The sequence below is a fragment of the Mustela nivalis genome (genome assembly GCF_964662115.1).
Source record: "Mustela nivalis genome assembly, chromosome: 3".
Taxonomy (NCBI): domain Eukaryota; kingdom Metazoa; phylum Chordata; class Mammalia; order Carnivora; family Mustelidae; genus Mustela; species Mustela nivalis.
Genome location: NC_139022.1, coordinates 2,202,829 through 2,209,457, shown reverse-complemented (window position 1 = coordinate 2,209,457; position 6,629 = coordinate 2,202,829). Strand labels below are relative to the sequence as shown.

Below are 6,629 nucleotides of genomic sequence, written 5' to 3'. Positions count from 1 at the left end.
GTAGAGATTATCAAATACAGTCACTTCCATCAGAAATCTTATGGTTTAAGGAGCGAGGCATATATGAAAACATATTGTCACACAAATGATGAAATTTAGGTTTCACTCCAGGCTGTGATGAATAGAGTTTGGAATAAAAGTTTATAATAGAACCTACCCAAGCCTATGTATATCCAAAAGCCTCAGAAAACAGCACTTGAGCTAGAAATTGGAGTCATGTAACATATAACTTAAATCACAGGGCCCTGCTTTGCTTTTATGAAAAGTTAGAGAATTTTCAAAGATCTTGACCATCTAAAATATGTTTCTCACCATCTGATGACTCTACTTCAGACATAACCAACCCACTGACTACACCAAGACTCACTTTAAGGCAGGAGTGAGTAAGATCCATGCTGACTAATTTTGTCATTACTGCTATTAATGTTATTGTTATTATTATTATATCTTAAACTACCTCCACATCTAAAAGCAGACTAACTGATCAAACTGATTAAATGCCCAATGATGGGATGCCACTTACTCAAGCCTTTTGGCTTTGTACATAATAGTATATGATCACATTAGTATATGATCTATTAGTTTGAAGGTGATCAACATAAAATGCTGTAATAGAAGATGGATATATAAAGATATATGGTTACTTCTAGCAATGACAACTACTCCTTGCTCTCCACAAGAAATTTGAGTCTCTGTGAGCAGAGGGAGAATAGACTTGGATTTTTTAATCGTTAATTTCTTTAAAAGTGGTAACTTTTTGGTGAACAAAGCAAAAGTATCTGCATAGCAGCAATGAGTTGAAATCAAACCACACAAGTGTTAGGCAAGTAATCAATGACCTAGTATTTGAACACACTGTTTCTAAATAGAAGGTATTGGGTGGATATAGGCAACAGGTTCTTTTCACACTTTCTGTAAATAACAAAGGAAACTTGAATATCATTGTTAATGTTGTAACACATTCACATACACATGCACACAGGTTTCAGAAGAGGGGAGTAGACTAACAATTTAGAAATAATGTTCCCAGGAATTTCATGAATAAATAAATGTCACAGTTTTTCAAGAACATAATAGAATAGGATATTGGAGTATTTTATTTTATTACCATTTTGTTTTGATGGTTCTTAAAACATAATTTAATTATAGATTTTATCAGGTATTTGTAACTAATGTAAAGGGCATATAATTTTTCTTTAATCTGTTCTAAATAGTGAATAAATTTTAGAAATATTCTTTTTTAAAAGATTTTATTTTTTTTTTTGACAGAGAGAAATCACAAGTAGGCAGGAAGGCAGGCAGAGAGAGAGAGAGAGGAGGAAGCAGGCTCCCCACCAAGCAGAGAGCCCAATGCGGGGCTTGATACCAGGATCCCAAGATCATGACCCGAGCCTAAGGCAGAGGCATAACCCACTGAGCAACCCAGGTGCCCCCTTTAGAAATATTGTGATGTTAGTCTTGCCTTAAATTAAATTTAAGTAATTATTTTTTAATATACCAATAAGGTCAATTTGCTCTTTGCTTTATAATTTTGGAAACTGTTTTAATGACTACAATTTCTTGTGCTCTCATTATCAGGTTTTTAACAAGGTCATTTGAGTCAATGGAGTGTGTTCCATCTTATAATAAACTCAGCAAGAGTTGTGCAGATATTTAAAACATTTTATAGGTATCAGGGAATAAGATTAAATATAACTAAGATAGTCTAAAAAGGAAAAATAAAACAGTAAATCTGAGGGAAAGGAGCCCTAAGGATTTTCCCTGTACCCATCAATGGCATAATAGCTGTAGCTAATAGTTAAGAATAGTAAGAACTCGGGGCGCCTGGGTGGCTCAGTGGGTTAAGCCGCTGCCTTCGGCTCGGGTCATGATCTCAGGGGCCTGGGATCGAGTCCCACATCGGGCTCTCTGCTCTGCAGGGAGCCTTCTTCCTCCTCTCCCTCTCTCTGCCTGCCTGTCTGCCTGCTTGTGATCTCTGTCTGTCAAATAAATAAATAAAAACCTTTAAAAAAAAGAATAGTAAGAACTCCAACAACAAGAACCCTACAGAGTCACATAGAAGGAAACGTTTTCCCACATTGATCATCTGAATTTACTACAGATCATGCAATTACAGTAAGTGTTTTCCCTGACTAGAAAATACAACTATTTAGATTAGGTTCTGAAATTATCATAAATGTGTATAACACAAAGTACAATCATAATGATCAATTTTCCCTTAAATTCTAATGTTCAGAGCCAAAAGACTTAAGTAGAAGTGTTTTGAAATTATAAAAATAAATATTTCTATAAATTAAATTAGCAAATCTTTTATAGCCAAATAAAGTCTATAATATATGACCTGGAAATAAGGGTAAATTTTTCTTCAAAATATTACTAAGGAAATCTCTAAAAGGATGAGAATGGAATAACATGATTTTCTAAAATAGAATAAAAATGGGATAATGTGCAGTTTGAAGTTGTGACTTACAATCTCTTGGTCATATTTTAAATTGTAAAAAACAAACAAAAACAGAAACTACAGCAGTTCAGTTTACTACAGCAGTACAGTTCCTTTTTATATATGAAAATGACCTCTAATACATAAAGTTGATAGAATTCATTTTAATATGTATACTCTGGTTTCTAAAAGTACATTAAATCATGGATAAGGATTATAGAAAATTAGTAAGAATTAATTCAAGTCATTATGGGTGATTATTTTTATATTTGCCATTGTTCTTAAAATTTAATAAGAAACTGCTTCATTTCTATGATATTTTTAAAAATCTCTTATCTGCCTGTTATCATTACAAAGGGTCATGATGAGTGGGAATGAGACAGAAACCACAGATTTCATTCTCCTGTGCTTCTTTCCTGAATTTAAATACATCACATCCATGGTCTTCATCATTCTCCTGTTCTACATGGTTGCCTTTACTGGCAACACTCTTTTGATCCTCTTCATTTGGTTGTATTCCAATCTCCACACCCCCACGTACTTCCTTCTCACTCAGCTCTCCTTAATGGATTTGACTTTGACCTCCAACATTGTCCCAAAAATGGCAGCCAACTTCTTCTCCGGGTGGCAAAGCATATCATTCAAGGCTTGTGGGACACAAATTTTCTTCTCCCTAGCTGTGACCATTGCAGAATGCATCCTAACTCTCATGTGCTTTGATCATTATGTGGCTATATGATCCTCTTCGATACCCAGTCATCATCAACCCTAAGGTTCTCTCACAGATGATCATCATGTTTTGGGCTGGAGGGGCACTTACTTCCCTGGGCCACACTACTTTTATCTTGCATTTTAACATCTGCAGCCCCAGAGAGATTCCCCACTTTTTCTGTGAAGTCATGGCTGTGCTTAGGATCGTCTGTGAGAATATCTCAGCCTATGAAAAGGCAGTGGTGATAACAAGCGTTTTTGTTCTGCTGCTGCACTTGTCTTTTATCTCGTCTTCCTATGTTCTTATATTCCTTTCTGTACTCCGAATGAACTCCCCAGAATGCAGGAACAAGGCTCTGGCCACATGTTCCTCTCATCTCTTTGTAGTGTGTCTCTATTTTGGTCCAGGCATGTGTATCTACATGAGACCTGGATCTGCCAAGACTCCAAAGTTGAATCAGGGCTTCTTTCTGTTTGAAACTGTCCTCACTCCCCTCCTAAACCCACTTGCCTACAGTCTTAGGAACAAGGAAGTTCTAAGGGCACTGAAAAAGTTAATGGGCAAATGTCAGTCCTTCAGGTAAATGGCAGAAATCTCACTATCATCCATAGTCAAAATAGAGATGAACCAGCAAAAGGGCATTTTGTCAGTTAAATAATAATCATGATAATAGTAAAAATAATCCCTTCAAGATCCTGAAAGAGTCAACTCACTTTATTGAGTTTATCTGCAAGGAAAAGAGTGTTTATATTTTCCTTTCTCCATCTTAAAATTTCTTTCTGATTGTCCAAGATTATGTTCTGATGAAGGACACAGAACTGTGTACATCAATTCTCTTCATGGTTCACTCTTGATGGTAAAGTGCACATTAGTATTTCCCAGTTTCATGTTGATACCATGAAAAAAGATCAGTGTCTGCATCCCTAAAATGAAAAATAATAATAATAATAATAAAGCACGTAGATACCTCAAGAGAATTCCCTGATAAAGTTAATTAATGGGGATGATTATAAATAATCAGGAATTTTTTAAGATTTTATTTATTTATTTGACAGAGATCACAAGTAGGCAGAGAGCCAAGCAAAGAGAGGAAGGGAAGCAGGCTCCCTCCTGAGCAGAGAGCCGGGTGCAGGGCTCGATCCCAGGGCCCTGAAATCATTACCTGAGCTGAAGGCAGAGGTTTTAACCCACTGAGTCACCCAGCCACCCCTAAATCACCAGGAATTAGATAAATTTATCAGTGTTTATTTCCTCTATATCTCTAATAGGACTATTAATTCCTCTTACTGGTGTAAAAAAAGTCTTCACTATACATCAGTGCTTCCAAAAAGTGGATTTATGACACTTGCATTGGAATAACTTGCTGGCTTCACAAAATATACCAATTTTGTGCCCATCTCAGATTAGCAGAATTAGAATCTGTTAAATTAAGCTTAAGAATCTGACAAGCAGACCATTTAGTGATTGTCTTGTTTACCAAGGGTTGTAAGTCACCAGTGTAATTACTGATCTAATTTTCTAGACTTGCCTTGAAAATAATATCCCAGTCTTAAAGTTTCCTGATCTCTTATAATATATGTAATAGAATGGGTTAAGGTGGCTAGCAAAAATTAATGTTATTTTTAAGATAGCAGAAAAATAAACTTTAGGCTTGAATAATTCATAATTTAAAAATTTTGAGCACACAGAGTAAAGACAAAGTAAAAATAAAGAAAAAAGACTCAGATTTGTGGTATAAAACTATGAATGAGTGAATATATTTATAACCAATAAAATTTAAAGCATGAGGCATTATAGAGCTTTCCAAATGTTGAAAAACTTCAAAAAAAAATGAAAATATGCTATATAATGAGAAACTGTGGACTCTGAGAAACAAACTGAGGGTTTTGGAGGGAAGAGGGTGCAGAGTTTGGTGAGCATAGTCGTGGGTATTAAGGAGCTACATATTATATGGAGTACAGGGTGTGGTCCATAAACAATGAATCTTGGAACACTGAAAAAATAAGATAAGAAAAAGAACATTAGGAACTTATTACACGTTTCTTTTTTTTTTTTTTTAATGACTGAAATAGGGGTGCCTTGGTGGCTCAGGTGGATAAGTTTCTACCATCAGCTTAGGTTATCATCCCAGCATCCTGGGAGCCTGCTGAACCTCCTGCTTGCTCTCGTTCTCTCATCTCTCTCTCTCTGTCAAATAAATAAATAACATCATTTAAAAATGACGAAATAACATAAAGCCAGTTTTCTAATGAATAGGAAACACTCAGAAGGGGAACTAACAATCTAAAAGCTTCTCCCTTAAATATCTCAGAAGCCATCAATTGGTTTTATATTACAGAGTTACAAAGCTGAGTTCTGGAAAAGTTAAAATCATTGGGCATTGGATTGGGCATCTGGATCTCTCAAGTAGATAAGCAGCTGCTTTCAGCTCAAGTCATGAGCTGAGGGTCCAGGAACCAAGCCTTGTGTCTGGTTCCCTGCTCAGCATGGAATCTGCTTTTTCTTCTCCCTCTGGCCCTTCCCCACTTGTCTTCATGCCCTTTCTCTCTTTTTATCAATTAAATAAATGGATAAATAATAAATAAATAAACAAGAAAATAAAATATTTTTAAAAAGTCAATCACATTAGTAAGTACACTATGAAAATAAAATTTTGTAATATATTTTTATTTATTTGTTTGTTTGTTTGTGTATTTATTATTTTAAGATGAAAATTAGAACTTTATGGGGATAGGAAGTAATGAATTGAAGCTTTTACAAAAGAGACAACATAACCACCACTTCAGGTTCCCAGAGACTAGGAGATGCTACAAATGGAATGGACATTAAAATGAAGCAGACAGGAAACAGTAGATAACTGAAAAATTTAAAAAAAAAAACCCTTTCAGATGGTTCTCTGACTTGAGACAATAGGACAAAAAGTACAATAAATTGAAAAGAAAGACTATATTACCCCAGTGTTCATAACAGCAATATCCACAATAGCCAAACTGGAAAGAGCCACAGATGAATGGATAAGGAAGATATAGGCCATCAGAAAAGACAATACCCAACTTTTGCATAAACATGAATGGAACTGGAGGAGATTATGCTGAGTAAAATAATACAAGCAGAGAAAACCAATAATCATATGTTTTTCCTTGTAGAACATAAGGAATAGCATGGAGGACATTAGGAGAAGGAAGAGGAAATTGAGGGAGTGAATATTGGAGAGGAAGATGAACCATGAGAGACTGTGGACTCCAAGAAACAAATTGAGGGTTTTGGAGAGGTATATGTTTGCCTGGGAATGGGTATTAAGGATGACATGGATTTGCATGGAGCACTGAGTGTTATATGTAAGGAAGGAATCTTGGAACACGATATCAAACACTAATAGCATTCTGCATGGTGACTAGCATAACATAATAAAAATAATAATAAGAGATAAAGACATAGGGAACGAAATAAAAAATGAACTTTTGGCACTTCATCAAG

The 6,629-nt window shown here is 35.3% G+C and overlaps 1 pseudogene across 1 annotated transcript; it reads left to right on the top strand.

Annotated features, from left to right (window-relative positions):
- Positions 1-2,801: 2,801 nt before the first annotated feature.
- On the top strand, positions 2,802-3,735 carry LOC309861247 (olfactory receptor 2M5-like; annotated as a pseudogene). The gene has a single exon. The product of its transcript is annotated as an olfactory receptor 2M5-like (transcript).
- The last annotated feature ends 2,894 nt before the right edge of the window (positions 3,736-6,629 follow it).